A 20390-nucleotide genomic window follows, 5' to 3' on the forward strand; every position below is an offset into this window, starting at 1 on the left:
CACCACTTAGGCATTCTCCAACCCGTGTGCTGGAATAACAGAGCAGGGAAAAAGATGGGTACTGGCTGCCCAATATGCCAGTGAAACTTAGCTGATAAACTCTTTTGTGCCATAAATCTGGAGAGAGATTATTGTAAGCAATGCACAGACAGAGGGCAGCACTCACTACTGCAGGGGGCACAGCTAGCAAATACCATACCTAGGACATGAGCTGATTATTTTCTGAACCCTGCAGACTAACACACCCTGTACACACCCAGCCTCTGCTGGGTTCCTTGGGCAGGCTCCAGTCTGATTTTCCAGGACCATGATTGAAAAGGAGACACTAATGTACAAAGAAGGAGGAGAATTCACCGTAACAAGCCTTGGCATCCTCTTCCAATCATGAGCACAAAACAGGTATCGTGTTCTAAAGGTTGTTCTTACTTCCCTAATTAAGTTAGCTTTGATGGCACACAACAGCACTTGGAGGCAGAAAACCTCAAAATATGGGCAAGTGTGACTAAGCTTTTCTAATTTTGAAAATTTAATTTCTGTGTACAAAGTGCAGGCATTTTAAAAGTTCAAAGTGAAGCAATGTTTTTAAACTACCAAAAAAAATATTTAAAGAAAGTCAGCCTATTTTTTTTGACTAGCAACTTTCTAGATTTCACTTTTTCATTCCAGTAAATAAAATACCCTGCTTTTCTTATTCTCTCATTTTTTCATGGGAAAAAGAAACCAGAAAACCCAACAAATCAAACACAAAAACCCCTGCCACCCCAAAATCCCAACCACAACAGAAATAAATCTCTCAAAGTCCATATAACTGCTAAAGGAGATAAGAAGTAGTAAGGGATTTTTTGTAAGAACTAGAGTGTCATAAAGATGTCAGACTAAGGCTTGCAGGCATTTCCATGGCAAGCATTATTAAGCACCAGAGAAACAAAAGGAGGTTGTTTTTAACATTTGGAATATTTATCAAGTATATTTATCTGTTCTGGATCACTTTGAACTTCAGAGGCAGCCACCTCTTGCTACGTTTCAACAATGATCAAAAAAACTAAATGGGACATTGTGAGCAGATCCCATTTCAAAACATTTGAAGGTTTTGCACCCTGAATTTGATTCTGCTTAAGTAAATCTCATAAAGTCATAAAATATCTTGTAAAAGCTGCGTAGAAAAGAAGGCTGTGCTACACTGCCCTCCAAGCCCCTAATTGTGTTCTGTCCCCATGGTCTATCACAATGTCTCCACAACCTCCCAGCCTCTGCAGGAACAAGGAGCCCCAGCCCAATTCTCATGTACTCCAGCAGAGGTTGGAGAGGTTTAAATGTGGGTCTAACTGTCAGTAAATTTCATTTCACATAAATAAATTTTTACTGACATTTAATCACTGCTGAGGTGAACAGAGCTAATTTGTTTCTTCCAAAGCCTCTTCTGGGTAAAGTCAGAATTTCCAAACTTTCTTGTTATTTGGACAAGAAAAGTGGCAAATTGCATGATCCTTCTCATCTTTATGTGCCAGGAAAGGATCATGGTGAGCAAGAGGAAAAGAGACAACTGTGGTAAACATGGTTTGGAACAAGCTTCCACTGGAAGTCTTTGGCAACAGATGAGAGCCTTCCACCACAATATCATTATTTCCAGTTAGCAAATTCAGATTTCATGGCTGCTCTCAGGAGACCACTGTCCTGCTACTATGAATCACTAACATCTCTGTATGACCTTCTGCAAGTCCAACACCAAATGTGTTCCTTGCACTGAAGCAGAAAATAAGGCATCACTGGCCACTCTTCATGTCAAAACCAGTAGCACAAGAAGTGCAAGGCTTATTACCCGTTTACTTACTTCAAAAAAAAAATCACTTCATTCCTCCTCCCTCTACAATATTAATCTAACATAATTTTTTCTCATTTAAGTATTATCTGTAATACATTAGAAGCCCATAGCTCCAGCTGAGAGTGTTGCCACATCACAATAAATGGTCTATAAATGCACATATTAAATCTTCACTGTACACTTAATTCAAACTTTTATTCCCAGCTGCCCCACACTGGACTTGTGTCTGTGCAGCAATATTGTGGAGTTATCAGTTTAAGCTAACTGGCTTAAATTTTTCACTTTTAACAGCCTCTAAGCTGAGGCTCCTTGATTGATAAGGGAGGTCCTAGAGAGGATCTTGTGTGCTAGCTCCACTTAATTTGCATTTAGTCAGCTAGCTGAAATTGGTATGGAAACTCAGTTGCTCTGGAAAAAAAATAAATCAGTGGACTGCATTGCATATTCACTCAGCTCTTTCTGCATGAAATCCCCTTTTTAATCTCCCTCAACCTCTCAGACTCTCTATTCACTCTCTTCCCATACAGAATCTTTTATTTCTTGTCTCTGTTTACTTCCTCCCACTTAAAGGCTTTCTCCTCTCATTGTCTGTTTTATATCCTAAACTTATTTAGCAACAGCCTTTTTCTTGTCTTCCCATTCCTGCTCAGCACTGACAGTCACACTGGATCTCTCCAGTTTCTGGGCTTTCAACCACCTTTTCCATTTCCCCCCACACAGTCACATACCACTGCACATGCCTTGCTCAAAGAATGTTTGGTGAAATCTCTGTATTTTCCTCCTCATTCTGGTTCTTTTCTGCCTGGAACCAGTGATCCTTGAGTGATGGGGAGTGATGCTGCTGCATCCAATTTCTTCCTCAGAATGTGTGTATGGAAAGACACATCTAATAACCAGTTGCCAGGATGGAAGAGGAACAGGCATAGGTTCTGTCCTTACACTCTTTCTGCCCCTACATTCTGCAATTGGGGGGCCATTTCCTGCAAACCTGATTTGAAGCCATTTGTAAATGAGGCCCAGAATGCAAGACTTTTCACTTAGACTAAAAAGTGAGGAAACATAAGGTGTCCCAATTCATAGACACACATCTGTTTCCAGCTTCCTCCAGAACTGACATGGAACTGGCATCATGCTTTGCTCTGCATCCCCACAGAACCTCTGCTGATTGAAAGGGACATAGCAAAGCAGCCACATGGTTTTTGTTTATTTCTCTTTTATCAGTCTCTGTCATGAACCTCTCCCACCCCACAAACAATTGAAGTATCAGAATTTCATCTAATGCTTTCCATCCCTTCTTTTCAAAGGCTCGGCTCTCTCAACACCTTCCAGCACATCCGCAGCCGAAGGTTCCCCTGGGTCAGCTGCCTCTGCTCAAGCCTCAGCCTGTCCCAGGTCTGGCTTTAGAACCGCTCACAGCTGTGGGAGGGGAGCAGGGAGAGAATCATCTGCCTTCTCTCGGCTTGACACCCAGCCAGGAAGCTTAGGGCAAGATCTACTCCATAACAGTATTTGGGAAGATATTTAAAAATCATCCTTCTGAGTTTGTTCTGCAAAATGTAGAGACTATTTCATTTTGGGGACTGTCTGAAAACATTTCAAAGTATTTATCTGTCACATAGGTTTATATGTATCTCTGTTCCAGATCCCACTGCCTGTGTAATTTCAACAAAGCATTTTAGATTAGGCCAGGAAAAGAAAAAAAACAATTTGACCAAGGAGATTCATGTTTTAAGTTAAAGACAGTCCAAAAACTAATGTCTATTTTTATATGGCAGAGAATTAGCAAGCTCATTAGGTAAAGTGTAAATTCTCATGTGCATATTTTTTCAGGGAATGCTCTTGATAATCCAGTTGTATTCATCAACAATAGGGTTTGAGTTTTTTAATGGACCACACAGTAATTGTTATCAACATTTTACCACTAAGGCACAGGATCAAGTTGTTGTGAGCCTGTTGTTTTTCAAAATCACATTCTCTAATGTTTCCGAGCCTTCTACAATCATTAGGAATTATTCTTAAAATACCCCTGTTTTCCAAGGGGATATTGAACACATCCCAGAGACATGAAGCAATCAACCAATGGTCAGAAATTAAATTTCTGTTTTCTGGAATGCAAGGCCAGATTTCATTCATAATTATTTCCTTTCTATTTTGAAAAAGTTTCATATTTCAAATTCCCTAACTCACATACATTTACAAAACAAGTTTAGATAGACCTCAAGTGTGTAGATTAAGACATTTGTCTGGTTTTTGGCAACTATTGTCATCAAACCATTGAGATACGGAGATTTTCTTGTATAACAGAATGATCACTGTCAAAAACTGGTAAAAGGTGTAAGTAGAAAACAAAATAGGTTCAGCTGTACAGTTCAACATCTCAATGTGCCTTGAAAACATGTCTTTTGTTCTTTGAAAATAGCTCATGAATGTACTGCTGGCAAAGAACCACAGGTTGTTACAGACAAGACTTCTAACGTGGCTGCAGTAGAGGGAGCTGTTTTACCGGCTAAGGCAGAGAGAGCAGGCTGGGATTCCTGCCTTGGTAGGTACTAAGGAGCATTTGCAGAATGAAGTACATCAGTTCTTTCCTTTGACAGCTGCATTCTATTGTTCTAGATATTTGGACTAGTAGTATCCAAAGGCTGTAATTAAGCACTGATTTCTGTTGAATATCAACTCCCTACTTTTCCAGCACTACAAATACAATAAAATAATGGAAATAAGTAGGAAATAATGGGGTTTTTGTCTAGAGTGCTCTACCCTACATGTGAAGCCCATGACATCCAAGGGTCTGATATGCTAGATAGTAGCTTTCAAATACCAACCCAGAGGTGCTAATCACCTTGAAAGGATAGAACATCTTCACAATGAGACTGCCACACAATGAGACCAGGTTCTGCAGGAGTATAAGAAATACTGTGATCAAAGTCCAATAGTGATGGAGGATTCTTTGCTAAGCTAGAGTAGATAAAGTACAAGAAAAGCAAAGTGTATAATGTGCCTTGATGGGTAGTGATTTTAATTTACCATTTGGATGCATTGTATTCATGAAGTCAGAGGTCTGGATTTTGTTGGAAGCAGTGTATTAAGAACAGTACTAGTTCTATCCCAATACTATGCTCATATGTAGCACATTTGATGCCATTAAATTGTCATGTCATCAACTGAGAAAAATAAATTCTAGGATAAAATGCAGAGGGATTAGCCAGGACAGAAACAAAACAGAAAAAGAGTTGGAAAACAGCTGGAGAGACTTTCCTCTTTGTTGAAGTATTGCCACATAGCATCCTTGTCATGTCCTCTCCCATTTCTGGAGTAGTAGCAGCATCAAAATAGTACCAATAGCCAAGAATACTTTCTATGTGCTGGCTGGTAGGATATACCTTTTTTTCCTGGAACCAGTCATACCACAATAATCCAGGATTTTGTCTGCACTGCTGCAATACATCTACCTGTGACCAACTGCACATGGGCCACCCAGGAGCTCCAGCTGAATCAACAACGCACAGCAAGTTACCTCTTTCAGAGTAAGGGAAAAAGAGATGAAAACACATTGCACTGGGGCTTCTTGCTATATATTGGTACAACATGGACCCACTTAAAGGCCCTGCCACTGATCTTCAAGGGGTCAGTAAGTAAGCTACTTACTGCCAGCTAAGGATAACAGCTACCAGTGAAAATGTTTAGGCTCTTCAAGAGAAAATAGAGGTAAGCCACAAACTTGGAGTTCATCTAATGGCTTTCTATTAGAAGTTAGGAGTGTCCAAAGATGTTATGCTCTGATCTGTGATGGACTGGAATCCCATGAAAATGTTATGTCAGGTATCCTATTAACTACTAAGAATTGATAGCTGAAGAGACTTCTGTTCATAAGATCAAAACCGGCAATTTAAATTAAATTCAGCAATATGCTTAATCTGAAATAGATAAAGAAGGGGGGGGAAAGGCATTTCAGATGGTTTGTATTTAAAGGAAAAATAAAATCCTATTTTTCACTTTTAAAAGTGTTACTTTTCAAAATTACCTTAAGGGTTCCATACTTGCAGCAAAATTAAGATATTCAAACAAACAAATATTATTTGGGCCACTTTACTGCATGGCCTCTGGGCAGTGGATGTTCAGAACGTGGATTGCTCCTCTCCCTGCCCTTCCTGACCTCCTCTCTCCATCCATGGCATTTCCCTTCCTGGATGTGAGCATGGTGCCATGATTCCATGTGATTCCTGCTGCTTCCACCTACAAAATGGTAAATTACAGAAACCCCCACATACACAAAATCAATAAGAAACAAATTTGGTTGATCACATATTTTTCTAATAGCCTTTGGCTTAGTTCTTAGGGCAGAATTATGAAAAAAAGGACAGACCGAAGCTGCAATGACTAACTAGTGGCCTGTACAGCCTGATTCCTATCTCAGGGTAGATCTGGAAGGAGTCCAGTGGAGACCAAGAACCTGCTTCAGGACACTACACAAACAGCTGGTGAAGTATAATGATGCACTTGTGGCTGTGGGCAGCCCAACACCTCCTGTGAGCTAAAACAGAAAATCTGGCCAGGCTGCACTCTGTTTCTTAGCAGTTACCTCCATTGTTAAGATGCCATTCATAGGTAAAAAAATCACTAGTCACTTCCATTCACAACTCTTTGAAGCCATCTTCTCAGTATATTTTTAAAAATTATTGCTATTTTGATCATTTTCAGCCTGGAACAGAGGTTTAAGTTTCACAACACATTTATATGTATTACTTAAATCAATCTTTGTTCCACAAAACTCATCAACCTATGCTTAGTTGTAAGTATTTTAGTCTTAGCTGCATTTTTAGCTGCTTGTTGCCTACCTGTCACCACAGGAAGGACATTAAAGCCTCTGACACCTTGGGGAGCTGTGCACACATTAAACACGAGCGTAGAGAAACAACTCACACCGGCCAGACATGTACACAGAGGTCTGGGAGGAGCATGCTCTGATATCAGGACCTGATGAAGTTCCTGGTGTTTCAACTCTCCCTGCACAGCTTGAGATGATATTTTGTCCTAGCAAAGCCTTGAGCCTTTGAGAAAGCATGCTCCTGACTCACGAGCATACATTTCTCTTTAGAAAGGTGAACACAAAATATATTTCAAGATACTTTCTGGAATTGGAAGAAAAAGCCTCAAGCCAGTCTTCTGTGTAGCACTCAGATATTATATTAGCCTTCACCACTTGCATGTGAAAAAAAAAAAAAAGAGTATATGCAGTTTCCTTCCTGTATAAAATTGCATCAGGAATGAAATTTAACTTCCTTTGTTTCTAAGAAGTAATCTGCTTGTATAATACCCATAAAGAACCACAGGTTCTGCTAATCTAAGTGTCTCCTACCTGAGCCTGAATCTCTAAGAAATTAAACTTAATAACAAAACCTTCAGTCAAACCCAATAATATCTGTATTGTAAACATCAGTTATTATCTGGTCTAGAATTCTACTTGTATCCACAGATAAATAGTGTATCCTGTCAGGCAGCAAGTAGCCTACTAGATACTAGTTAATCACAGTTCAAGAGATAAGTAGGATAGAATCACTGCAAAATTTCCATCTTAGAGGGAAATTTTTGCTGCGTTTAGTTTTAGAAAAAAAAATTCTGACAATAGCTCATCTGTAATCAGAACTTAGAAAACACCTTTGCCCCAAGTTTTAACTCATGCATAATTCTGCTTCCTACCTACTAGACAGATCTTGTGTGTGAAATTTTAACTTTATGATTCTTACATGCTTTTCAGGGTGGAATTCTGAAGAGAGAGTACTGGTCACTTTCGTTAGTAATCAGATAAATTGGTTATTGATTATTAGGAAGACAGTTTAAGCACTATCTCTTTTTAAATAAATGTTTTATAATCCATTGCAGATTTAAAAATTATATTGAAATAGCATGAACACCAGTGGAAAATTTCATGAACAGTTTGTCATTCTAACTCACCACTTCCAGGCTAAGTCCCCAGCTGTCCCACACCCTCCCATACAATCTTTATCATGACAACTCCCATTCATCATCCTCCAGCTACACATCACTGTTGTGGAAGGAGCTGATGATAAAACAGAACCTCTCCAAACATACACTGAGTTCACTGATAGTAGTAACTGTGGATTGCTGGCACTCCCAGAGACACTGAGTAAGAGTTGGCTTTCTTTGTCACCATCTCTTTAAAAGAGGAATTGTTGTGTGTGCACTTCCCATCTTTCTACCCCCAGCACCAATTACATCTCTGCAGTGGTTTCTGGAAAAGCCATTCTAGAGAGATCAGCTCTGTTACCTTGAGAGGTGGCACCATTTCAGATTCTCTCCTCCATTTGGAAATTCTTGCAACTGCTCTAACTATTGAACTAAACTAACCTATTAACCCCAAATCCATATAGGATTTTGGATTGGTCACCTTCGTAAAAGTTGCAGCAGCTCAAAACTTCTCCACAGCTTTAAAGAGATCTGAAGCTCCATAGCTACAGAGAGGCTTGATCAGCTTTAGAAAAGAGAGGCTCAGTGGCACCAGCAGCTACATAAGTGTGCATGTACTCAGATGCAAAGAGAGCATAGCACCTGGCACCAGGGCTACCTTGACTTTTCAAATGTTTGCAGCTGACAAGCACAGATGGCCAAGACATGGGGAAATGTCCACAGCAGGGACAATCCAGAATGCATCAGCTGCTATGAATTGTCCTTTTGCATTTGCCAGGCAAGAAGCAGCAAGTAGAAGGCAGTCATGAAGAAAAGGGAATGACTTAATCCTAATACTTACATGCAGATTCCAACAAACCGTAATGAGGTGTGCATGGTCCAAGAATAGAAGCAGAACAAGGAAAATGAAAGATGCCTATCCTGGGACACATTGCCATGATTTTAAGAAACTTACTCATAGTATACTTGCAAAATAGGACTGTAAGGACCTCCAAAGAACACAAAGTGGACTAGATGAAGCTGGGTTGGTTAAATTTAAAAAGTACTTCAAGGAAGGATGAGCTCAGGAAGCCCTATTTACTTGCATCAATTGTTGTATAGTAAATATAACAAACATATATATATATATGTATATAAATGTATGGTAAAAACATTACACAAACCTCTATTTCAAAAATTTTTACAGCAAGAAAATTGACATTTCTATTCTCTTCCCATGTAAACTTTTTTAAGCTAGAAACAACACTCTTCTTGAAAGTAATTTTATTTGAAAAAAGTCAAGTTTAAAGAAGCTTAGAAGATGGGACACACTATTTAATTCTAAAAAATATCTCCACCTTTTATAATTCATATTGGAAAAATGCTGGATGTGGGGGGAGGCAAGACAACTTTGGCTTTCTGTGATGGGAAAAAAAAACCAAAAAGAAAACTCACAGGCCTAAGCAAGTTGACTTGAACAGCTCTCATTTCTTACTGCAGCGTTCTCCAGTCCAGATTTTTGCTTTAGCAAATGTGTTTCTTCAGTAGACAGTATACAATGCTACCTGCTATCATGCATCACTGCCACCATACCTGAACCCTGAGAACTACATTTTATGAGTGGATCTTTATATTTGATTTTCGTAAAACCACAGCATCTCTTTCCCTTCCAGGCTCAATAAACAGCTTAGTCAAGGTTTTGACTATCTGTTTCATTTAATTACATATGCCTTGATTTATGGTTCAGGAAAGGCTGTAAATGAGGACATCGCATTTGCAATCCAACCTCAAAATGTTTTCAAAAACAGCAACAGAAATCCTCACATGAAGTCTTATGAAAACAATCCCCAGGGGAACCACATGCAGTGCAGCCTAGTCAGCTTCTGTGTTTATCAAACAGGAGAGATGAATGGCTGACTTTGATTTTTTCCTAGGTGTGCAAGTAAAGAGTATTAAATTTGCTTATCCCAAAATGTTTACCTTCATCTGTCAGTGCTGGGAGCTGAACAGGTCGCTCTGTGCCCCAGGGGAGGCTTGGGCCAGGAGATGTGAGCCAGAGCTAATGTGGCTTGGCAGAACTACATGGTACCAGAAGGGCTGAGGGCTGTGGACTGTCAATTAACAAGGATACAAGGCATCAGAAATCATAAACCAGTTTCCAGGTGCTCAGTAAACCCCCCTCACTCAAACACCAGAGATTCCAGTGAGCACATAAAAATACAACAAAGAAAGGTAAGACCCCTAAGGAAATTAATATCAAACCCTCTTCATAGCACACCTGAATTTTGGAGCCATTAAAAGCAAATTCTGCCTGGGGCTCCATATTTATCAAGTGTCCTGTTATATTAATAGTGGAAGAAATTCTATCTTTAAGTCTTCTGTTCTTTAAGTGATTCAAGGCCAATGGCATCCAAAACAGCAGCAGATCTGGGAGTGCCTGCACCCAGAGCTACTGCAAGGCACCTTATGCACTCTCATGTGACATTCCCAGTGCATGCATAACTGTCAGAAAAAAAATGTCAGGCAGGAATAAGCTCAAATAATAATCTCATGAACAGGGATTCTAAGGGAAGTTTCAGGATATGTAGTAAATATGTCAGGATATGTGGTAAATATGGAGAAAGAGTCCTGCAGGACTCTTTATATAATCTTGCATTATGTGAAGCATATTTTCGTTCAAAGACAGGAAAACTTTGAAATCATATAGCACCACCATAATATTTTATGCAAGACAACACAGTTACTCCTGCAACAACCTTACAGTACGTGGTTAATCTGTAGTGTTACTTTGAAGTTACGATGGGTGTCTTTTCAAATAACTGTCAGTGACAGAGAATCCAGCATACTTATGGCAAATTATTGCATAAGAGAATTATATTCTGTTCTAGAAAGTGTTAAAATCTTTTTTATCAACAGATTAAACAAATCTCTCCCTTTTGTAGGTGTTTTTTTTAAATTCAATAAGATTATTTTTTGATCTTCTTAAAGCCTTTTGATCTAAGGCAGGTACTTAAGACTTCCATCATTCTTTTCAAATTTTAAAGGATACAATAGTACTGAACTGATCAGCACAAGTACAAGTCACACTTTGAGCTTGTCAATATATTTACTTTCTTTTCTAAGCTGAAAATGTTGTGTTGGGTGTTACTGATTCACCCTCACACAGTGCAGTGGTTGAGGTGAAACATCAAGCAGGAAGTTGAGGTCCAGAATGCAATTTCTGATCAAACTGCAAAAGCAGCCTTTAGCACAGGCAGCAATCTGTAATGGGGCTGTCAATGCAGAAAGGAAAATGACACTGAAGTTTCTGCTCTAGGAAAACCGTATCAGTAATATGAGCTTGGGTGTCACAAGCCCTTGGTAAAGTCTTTGTAACAGACTATTTTGGAATGTTTCATTTGCAAAGTAAAAAGAGAATTTGAAATATCTTTTCAAAAACTGGAATTCTTATTTGCCAATCAGCCCCAGGTGTTTTGGTGAATGTTTCATTAGGTAGTAACACAAAACACAGAAGCAATAAGCTTCCCTTATCCTACTTGCCATTCCTGTGAATATATTTGGGCAGCAAGCAGGGATTCAAACAAAGTTTTAAACAACTCTTTCCAGTCAAAGGTTTTCTCAAGAAAAGTGTCCTTTCTATGTTTCTTTCTAAAAATTAAATGCACTGTTTGTGTCCAGGTCACCCTGCACTAAATCACTGGGCGCACGTCTCCCCCAGAAAGAGTGGAGGGGAATCTGATCATTCCCACAATGGCTCACTCACCCCTAGGCTGACAGGAAAACTTAAGCCCTTTTCATGAGGCTTATGAAATGGCTTATGGGCAGGAGGTGCAGAATAGAGGCCAGGGAGTGTGATGGCCAGGGTAAACCTGCAGCAGTGCCAAGCAGCTCACTATACCCAGTGCTGTGCAGAGCCTTTGTACACAGTTGTCTGGAGATGGAGGCACCCTGCTTCTGTTCTCACACGCTCTTTATTAAATGGGCTTTTGTTAAGCTTATAGTTAAGATTAATGCAGCTCAATGAAGTACCAGCTCATTGATTCTAGATTTGATGGGTAAATTTCAAAACCAGACAATTAATTAGGATATCTCACCCCCTACAACTTAATGTCTTTATGAAGTTCAAAGAAGCATTCAATAGCAAACAACTGTTGCTGATACTAAAGGTATTTCCCATATATTGAAATGCTTTTGATTCAGATATACAGGAAAAATGTGATTTAAGTCACTGTTTACTCTGAGATAGGAAAAACTACATTTTACTATTCCCTTAATACGAGCCACTGTAGAGCAAAGGCTTATGCAAAGAGCATCATTTTAGTATTTGCATTCATACCACCTTTAGGCACAGAAATGTTGGGATCTAAAACTGCATCCTCATCTCTCTCTTACCTTATAAAGGACACAGAACCCACACTGGAGCTAAACTCTTAGACCATGCATACCTCACCTCTCCCAGTTATGTCAAGAGAAACTGGATAATGGCTTCCTCTGCTCTATACCTGCCTACCATCAAGAGCAATTTAACCTCTAAAAGCCTTTTTTTGTTTCAAAGTAGCAGAGATAATAACATAAGGTGCCTTCAAAAGCAGACTGCAATTTCAGGTGAATGCCATCAATTGCTGCATTTCATACTGGGCTATAAAATAAGAACAGCTAAAGTAGATCACAGGACTTACAAATCTGAGTGGCTTTTGTGACTTGCAGAAGGAAAACCCATTATTTTCAGATGACCAAGATGCAAAGAAAATAAATGGCAAACTCATGCTCAAAAGCACTGTAGTCTTTCAGTTGTCAATGAAAGCCAATTTCATGATTTTGTGCAGTTTGATTTCTGATTTGGGGATTTGACAACACTGGATATATTCTCCCAGTAAGGAATGGAAAGTAAATTTAAGATCCCTTTTGGTTACTGAACCTCTGTGTGTTTTAGAGAGGTCACCCTCACCAACCCTACCACTGCTCTACCCCTGACGGTTCCCTGTAACCTCTATGGCTGAACCAGCTGCTTATTGAACTGCAACAAAACATCAGAATAGGTTGCTTTCCCCAGGAATATGCTGGAGACTGGCATGCTATTCCAAAATTCATAGCTACATAACTTTCCAAACATGCTTTCCAACAGCCTGAGGACTCTATATGGTTCACTAGCCTGTCAGAGGCCGTGAAGTAGACTTAACAAGATTTTTGCATAGAACTCTAACATCATAGCTCAGTCTATGATTGGTAGGCCAGGGCAAAGTTGGGGGGGGAAGCACTAAACAAATGCCACAAAATACCCTTTTCTCTCCCTCACCAAATATTGAAACTTTGAAACAGCTTGTTCAAATTCAGTAGGATTCTCAACTGCCTTCAACCCACCCATGCCACATTTGAAACTCAAAAGAATTAGAAGGAAAATAATTCAGTAGAGATGCCAGTAAAAACTGAATTTATAGAAGAAATCAAATTTTGCTTTCACAGAGTGTAAGATTGTGAGTTAGACTTACAGAATGGTGTTCACTTAATTCTGAATCATCACTATATCCTCCATAACAAATAAAAAAATCAGAAAACGCACCCAGTTCTACCATCTTATCTTATGAAGATATACAAAGTGGTCATTTCTGCTTCTGAGTTCCTGCAGTACAAATATACAAGATGCACAGAGGAAACCTGCATTCACTTCATTTGACATCCAGGCATAGGAAAGCCAAGTGAATCGTCCATTGTCACTGAAGGAATGGAATTAAACTCAGATATATTTAACCCTGTGACTGAGCTTTGTCTGCTCACTTGTGTCTGTCTGTTTGTAATCTTTTCCTTCACATTAGTCAGCATCTGAGCTATAGCAATTTGAGATCTCCTGATGAAAAATATGACGAAGTAAAAACATTCTTATGCTACAGTGGAAGCATAGATTTATCAAAGGGGTAGAATAAATTGAATTCAGATTATTCAGAATTTATAAGCATTTCTCACTTTTCTTGTTGATTCAACTTTTGAGAAGTCAGTGAGCTGATTTTTGCGGGTATTGCAGGACTTACACGAGTTGAAACTTTAATAAAGTTTCCAAAGGGATGAATCCACTCCCCTTTTGACCCTAAAAATATCTGTAACCTAACAACTACACAAAACAATAGTGAAGTGTGACTAAACGTGAATGGCAATGTACTGCTGACAAGCTCTGACCATTAACATTTTTCTTTCTGTTTAGCTCAGCAGGCGAAAGGCAGCTAACAGAAGCCGTCTGCTGTTATGAGCACTCAGAAGCATTTCATTGTGAGCAGGCAAAAGAAAACTAATTTCTCTCAAAATTCGAAAGAAAAAAGAAACTCAATTCTCTCTCAGAACGCTACTTTCTAGTTTTTTATCATTTTTTTACAGATTAATTGTGGATAAATGCAAGCAGCACATTTAGAAACTGGACACTTTCTTCTGTTGAGATATTTGGAGCCTGCAACCCAAGCAGGTGAAATAATTGAGACATGCAAGGCCAACATCTGTTGTGCAATTGTAGTAATATGATTAGTTTTGCCATGGTGTTACTAAAGGAAGAATGTAGTCCTTTTATAGCTTAATTGATCACATTTAGATGTTTGGTGAAGTCTGAATGCAATTGGAAAGTCTCTTTAGAGGTCAAAAGTGAGTTCTCCCCACAGTAGTACACAGCCACATTATTAACTGATGTGCTGAGCTCCCTTAGGCTTCAGCATGGTGTGGGGAGGCACTGAATTCAGCTCTCCTCCTTTTGGGGGAAATCACCAGATACTCTGTTCTCATGTAAGTGGGATGTCCTGCTTTGCTTGAAGGACAATGAGCCCTGCTCAATTCTCTGCAAAAAGACTTACAGGGGCCTATATTCAGGAGCTGATTCATGGCATGGATGGATGGACAGACAGATGGATGGACACACAAAACCTCAGAGAGGTTTCAGAGAGAGCTCTGTGCTTACAGTTCCAGTTGCTCACTCTGCGTGGCTTCCACCTCCTAGCACTGGTTGTTTTGATTCTCATTCTAAAACATCTACATTAGCCCAGCAGGTACCAGGAGCCTTCACACTCAACATTAAATTGTGAACTCTTTCTGTGCCTCTAGTCTGTAAGACAGTGGTTGGTGACTACTTTCCTCTGTAATATTACAGAATCAGTCAACAAGAGCTATTCCAAACAAGTCAACCAGATAATAAAGGGACATTTCTAAAAATATTGCTTCACATTTCTCTGTCTAAGATATAACAAGAATCAGATTAGACTAACCCTTTGGCAATTGGAATCAATGCATACTATTGAAATTGCTGCAGATTCCCATCTGAGGAAAACCTGGCTGATACTATCAATAAGAACAATTATTTTAGGAAAGAAATAAAGATTGTACAGAAATGTCCAGTTATAAGAAAGCCTCTTCTTTTAAATGTCATGTTGGGATTATTACTGAAGGGTTCTGTGGTACTTAAGTATAAAGAGGCACTTTTAAGTACAAAATTTAAATAAAGAAAAAGCAAAGCCCATGCTCAGTGAATTATGAAGAGTCCGTGAAGGGTGGTAAGTGTGAGAATACAGTCCCTGCTCATAGAAAGAGCCCTACTGTATGTTCCTACAAATATTGATGTTTGAAATCCAAAGCACATGTGATGCATTAGTGTGAAACAGCGATTACATACATGCTGCTCTCTGCCCTGCAGTTCAGGAAAAGTCCTTATGTAACGAAGAACTGAAAGAGTTACAAGGGAATCCAATAGACTGTTATCGTGTAAAAATACCAGTGCTCTCCAATGTCAACTCACAGCTCCTCAAATGTATGCTGGTGTGTGTTTTGTTTTCCAATAGGCCTGAGAGAGAAGGAGCTCCATTCATGTCAGACCCTGTTAATCTCATACCTCCAGCTCAGTCTGTGTGAATGGAACAGCAACTTGGGAAGGAAACTGCTTTTCTTTCCAGTCAATTCTCAAACACATAAAACCTACCACAGGAGATCCAAACACACTCAAACAATAACAGGCAATTTTGCCAATTACAGAAACTACTTATGGGCAATAAGAAGGGAACTTTTCATCCAACTCCGATTTTGGGTGTTGGAAAATTAAGAATGATTTCTTGATGTTTCCTTCATCTGCTTCTGCCAATAGCTTTCTGAATCCTGACAGTTTTCATCATACACTATCCAAATGACTGGAGCAATTCTTGATTTAAGAATTTAAGAACCAAAACTCAAGGAAAACATAACAAGAGAGCTCTGAGGCTATATAGTCCCAACATGCTATAAATAAAAATTTATTTTATTTCATGGACATCCAAAGAGTAGGAACAGGCCCAGAGTTTTTCACAGGTCAAAATCTGAGTTCAAGATAAGATCTTTCAGCTAAGCAAAGTTCCCATTAAGTTAATGGCAACTCAATAACACTTTTGGCTGCCTAAGTGTTGAATAGGACCTCCTAATCTAATATATTCTTCAGATCTAGAAAATGCTTATTTCCAAGACTTTGGGAATGTTTTATCCACATGCCTTATCCTACATATTAAAATCCCACTAACCCTAAAGAAAATTACTGCTATAGAAATAATACATCTGCTTTTGAGAATTTCTCAGGAATTGAGTGCAAATCCTTTATTCTGATTCAGATCTCCAGTAAGACATTATTGTAATTGTCTCCTGCAAACTTTAATACAGTGTATAAATTGTGCCATCAATATCAGAGTGCTATGATTCACTGTTTCTGTAGCCAAACTAGCAGCACTATCTGTGCTGCTAGACCACCTGTATTTCAGTAATATGGTGCTGGTATTGAAAAGCCATTGGACACCTGGGATAATGTGGCCTCTGACTCATACAGAGATGGAAATACGGAATAAAAAAGCAACAGTCCTTTATATTCCATTCAAATATATTGAGTATGCTTTCACTGAATTCTCAGGGTAGAAACTAATTTGTCTTCATTTCCAAATGGCTTTTGTGAAGACTTCTGTGAATTTTAATTTTTTCAGTATATTAAACAAGGCATTGCTAAGTCACTGTGCTACTGCAGCAGCTGCTTGATCACACCTTTTTAGAAGGGGAAGGGGCAATCTATGTTACTGTTGCATGGAGGGAGCAGCACAAGTATGCCATGTCAGAAGGCTTACAGGTAAAAACTTTGAGAAACGCTGGCTTTCATTCTGCTACCCCACAAACCTCTAATTTCTTCAAGTGATCTTTATGGCAGCTTGTACATATTATTACATGTCCAAAGAAAGTATTTTTTTAATGCATGCAAATCATGTAAAAGTAGAGGGCTCAAAATGCAGGATGGCACAATCCATTCAATAAATTTTCCTATGGGAATAAGACTGCTATTCTGGAATTTTACCATATAAGTGTGTGTGTGTGTGTATGTATATATGTATGTACACACACTTTTTTTTAATATCAAAATTAACTGTCTTTTCAATGGCCACTATGGAAAAATAACAATTATTTCTGTGGTGGAGAACTGTGGAAAATTAGTTAAGTATAAAAAATACTGGAACATTCCCTGATGCTGGGAAAAAAATACATTCTGTACAATATAAATTATGGTATTGACATGGGACTCTCCAGATAAGATTATATAGCTTCATTCCTCAAGAAGTCACAGTTGTCTTAAAGTCGCATCTGGGGCTCCATGCAAATCACAGTACTTCTGGTCATACTTGAAGTACTCTATGCCAAAAAGAAAGAATGCAGGAAAGGAATGATCAGAGCAGAAAGTAACCAGCTTTTCTTTGACAGCAAAAAGCAATTGTAAATTGAAAAAAAATTGCTATTACAGTTGGCTTCTTCTACAAAGCTCAAGAATTCCATATTTCTCATAATTTGCCCCGGATGCACACATTCATCTAACTGTTTCTGAAAGCCTAGTAAACTTTCAGTCTCCACAACATCTATGCCAATGAGTTCTTCAGATCAATCATCTGCTATGTAGTTTTTACTGTGTTGACTCTTGATCCCTGCTTTCAAAGAAGTGTCCTATATATTTTCACTAACTTCTTCCCTAAGCTTTTGCCAGGCCTTTCCTCACTCATTGCCTCTTGAAGTTTAAAAGTCTGAGATCTTATAATTACACCTAGCTGATTTTTGGTAGCTCAGCTTGAGTTCGCAAGAGTTCCTTTTCTGTTTTGTATGAATTGTCTGTCAAAATAAAAATGAATCATGAACAAAAATTAATCATGTGTCAGTCTATGTCCAAGGCCTTAGTTAATTTACAGTCACTGGGTCACTTCAGTCCAGAACTGGAATAAGTCCTAACATATAGCTTATGTGGACAACTGGGTCAAAGTCTCACCTGAAGACAGCATGACATCATATACCTATCCAGGCCCTCCATATACAAAAAAAAATCCTGCCTTATAAGAACTATTATTTCCAAAAATACACTTAAATTACCAACACTTGCAAATAAAGCATAAATCTCTGTGAACAAGAGAAAATCAGAAAAAATAAGACATGCTTTCCAAAAAGCTTTCTGCAAGCACCTTGCCAATCTAGTACCAGAAGAAAGTGCAAAAAACACCTGACACCTGGGAGACTGGTAAATGGCAAAGAAGAAAAAGCTCTGAACAAATAACTGAAGATAGACAGAATTCTAGGAGCTTTAGGTAAGAAAATAGTGATGAGGAGAAGTACTTTGAGCAAAGCAAGGAGCAACAGAAGCATTGCCATCTTATTGCAAAGCTCTCATACCTTCTTGGTAATTTCTCATGGGCAACTCCCCACAGCACTGACTCCTTCTTCACAAAGCAGCCAACTAGCTCCAACTCCCTTCATAGCACAACCAACAAACTGCATCTCTCTTCACTCAGCTATCCCACTCTTTTGTAGCACTCATCTTCTTATTGGACACAGCTGTGGCCTATTAAGGGAGGCCTGTTCCTAATCTTTGGTGATTGGTACAGCTGCAACTCCTGAGGTGTGATTCTACCTTCTGCACTACTCTCTTACATTCTATCCCTCCACAGGGAAGCAACAAGACTGGGGTGCCAAGATGAGACTGTTTTGTGAGTTGGAGAACATAAATTGAGTACGACCATTCTGACAGAAACTTGATATTTCTCAAGTGTGGAAGCTATTTGGGGACTTAAAGAATACCTGTTTCTGAATTGGAATTGGGAAATATTTACCTTAGGAAACCTTTTACGTTCTTTCTCTTTTGCCTTCTGCAAAGTCTCATCAGGGCACTTCTCCTCAGCACCAGGATAACATTCTGCATGGCATCTGCTATTTTCTGTAGATGGGCATCGCTTAAGTGTCTTGCTTGTATCTGACCCACAGCCCTCAGGTCTAGACCACTATTCTCCAACCTACAGCAAAGCATATTGAATGAGTGCTTGGTGACCTATATCTTAATCACAGGCAGAGGTGTTTATTGTGGCTTGTACAATACAGGCTTTTGTAGAGGCTCACTGCCTCCCTACCATGCTCATCCTACAGTAACAGGAACTGCTCCTGCCTTATTATTGCTACTGTCATCAGCTGCTCTATCTGGGTGGCCCTAAAACTTCCAGGAACCTTGTGTCTGTAGCTAGGGAAAGCTAAAGTCTCCTAGCTACAATACTGAAGGCTTTTGGTTGCATTATAGCTGGCAGGAGAACTTCCTGCTCTGGCTACTGCAAGAGGAGCTGAACATCCTTCTGCCCCTTACAAGACATGGAGACAACGGCAGTGCACTGGGCAGCTCACCAGTCAAGGAGTTTTAAAGCCAGGATCTGAGTGCGAGCTGACAGAAGCAGAAGAAAGGAGAGGCTTGTGTGATTATTAGGATTATTAGAGCCTGCTCCTTCTGAACTTATGCATGTGCCTAAGAAAACTGTGCCATCTGTACTTTAAGCTCATAGGAGATAAGCAGAGGAAGAAGGGTTTATATCACATGTGCTGCAAAGCCTTTGTAAAGAATGAAAACAAACTGTGGTGCTGACTTTGTCTATGAAAAACAGCAAGGTCCCAACCACGCTAATATTTTGTCAAAAAATATTGAATCAGTTAGTGACCATAACATTTTCTAAAGGCTTCCAAACATCAAAACAGATTTTGGCATAAATAAAAATCCTCCCTCTTTATTAAATCCTTATATGGGAAGTTTCAGAGCAGAAGGAATCCTTGGCATCAGAGTCATCAGGCTGGACCTTTGCAGCAGGAGAAACTTCAGTATCAGATAGGGCACAAAATACCAAATTGTCACTGCACAATTCAGGTCTCACCTTAAGGCCAACTGGGGCTGCTAAATGGGTATCAGTGAGCATCAAGCAGAAAGCAGATGAATGTTTACACTTGGTACGGCAACTGCATAGATCAGGATTTTGTCCCCCAGCCCTCCAAAATAAGTTTACTGGGGTCTCTAATTTGGCTTCAGTCTTCCTTTGTTAGTCAAAACACACAAAGTAATTCACATGGTAATTTGACCTTCTGAGCTGATTTCCAACTGACTTTCTTTCATCTTGAAAGTACCACCCAATGGACCCTCTCAATTGTCTCTCCAAAAACATTTTAGGTTTGTTAATTCTGAGGAGTCCATCCAAGACAATAAATATATAATAGTCCCTATTCTTTCTCCCACCCTAACACCTATACAGAAGACAACTTCCTTCCTGATTCATTTACTCAGTCATATGGTTGTCTCCTGTCAAGAAAACAGCTATCAATCTTCTAAAAGTACAGCTCAGGTATTCTC

At 39.2% G+C, this 20390-nt stretch overlaps 1 long non-coding RNA gene across 1 annotated transcript; it reads right to left on the reverse strand.

The window, feature by feature from the left end:
• Positions 1-16289: 16289 nt before the first annotated feature.
• On the reverse strand, positions 16290-18506 carry LOC132076320 (uncharacterized). Its single transcript, XR_009418885.1, has 2 exons — positions 18407-18506; positions 16290-17386 (listed from the first exon to the last, which is right to left on the reverse strand). It is a non-coding gene; the product is annotated as an uncharacterized LOC132076320 (long non-coding RNA).
• Between the last annotated feature and the right edge of the window lie 1884 nt (positions 18507-20390).

The sequence above is a fragment of the Ammospiza nelsoni genome, chromosome 8 (assembly GCF_027579445.1).
Source record: "Ammospiza nelsoni isolate bAmmNel1 chromosome 8, bAmmNel1.pri, whole genome shotgun sequence".
In the NCBI taxonomy this organism is placed as follows: Eukaryota; Metazoa; Chordata; class Aves; order Passeriformes; family Passerellidae; genus Ammospiza; species Ammospiza nelsoni.